The sequence below is a fragment of the Chinchilla lanigera genome, unplaced genomic scaffold (assembly GCF_000276665.1).
Source record: "Chinchilla lanigera isolate Chin_1 unplaced genomic scaffold, ChiLan1.0 scaffold00066, whole genome shotgun sequence".
Lineage (NCBI taxonomy): Eukaryota > Metazoa > Chordata > Mammalia > Rodentia > Chinchillidae > Chinchilla > Chinchilla lanigera.
This window is the reverse complement of record NW_004955467.1, coordinates 523,290-524,093: the sequence shown is the minus strand read 5'-3', so window position 1 is coordinate 524,093 and position 804 is coordinate 523,290.

Sequence of the window (804 nt, the reverse complement as noted above, 5' to 3'; positions counted from 1 at the left end):
ACCTATGTAGAATATCAATTGCTGATACCCATCCCTAAGGAGGTATGTGGGTGCATTTGTTTTAATCTTTTGTCTTGCGGTCTGGCCCGAAGCAAGTATGTCTCCATTTGCAAGGTGTTTTGTGGTCCATATTGGCTCCTTCACAGGCCTGGCCCTGTCTGACTGCCTGTAGTATTTCTAACTCAACTGCCTACAACACTGACATCCATTCTGCTCTTAACCTCCGTTGTTCCTAAAATTCATTCTTGGATTTTAGAGAACACAAACTCGTCCTGTTCAACCACATTTTATAAAAGATGAATATTTAATAAAATTCAGATGAGGAAGAAGAGGCTGGGTAGGAGTCAGTGGAGATAAAGCCTAAAGCAAGAGACGTTTTATTTGAAGGTAGGAAGTCCTGAACCTGTTTTACAGCAACATGTCTTGATTACATCGCAGGGGCCAGGCACAGCAGTTTACGCGCATTAAAGCTTTCATTCTCAGCGCAGCCTTCCGAGTCCGGCTTTGCCTTCTCGCCACCGTTCAGACACAGGCAGCCCAGACAGCAGGGTGGCTTGGCCCAACGGCCAGTAGCCAATGGGGGGCGGCTGAACGTGGGCAGATGGGGTCCCGACAGAGACGGAACCTGGGCCGGGCGTGGTGGCGCACGCCTGTAATCCCAGCAGTCGGGAGGCTGAGGCAGGAGGATCCTTGTGAGTTCGAGACCAGCCTGGGCTACAAAGCGAGCTCAAGGCCAGCCTGAACTGCAGAGCGAGACCTTGTCTCAAAAAAAAAAGAGAGAGAGAGAGACAAAACCTGAACTCC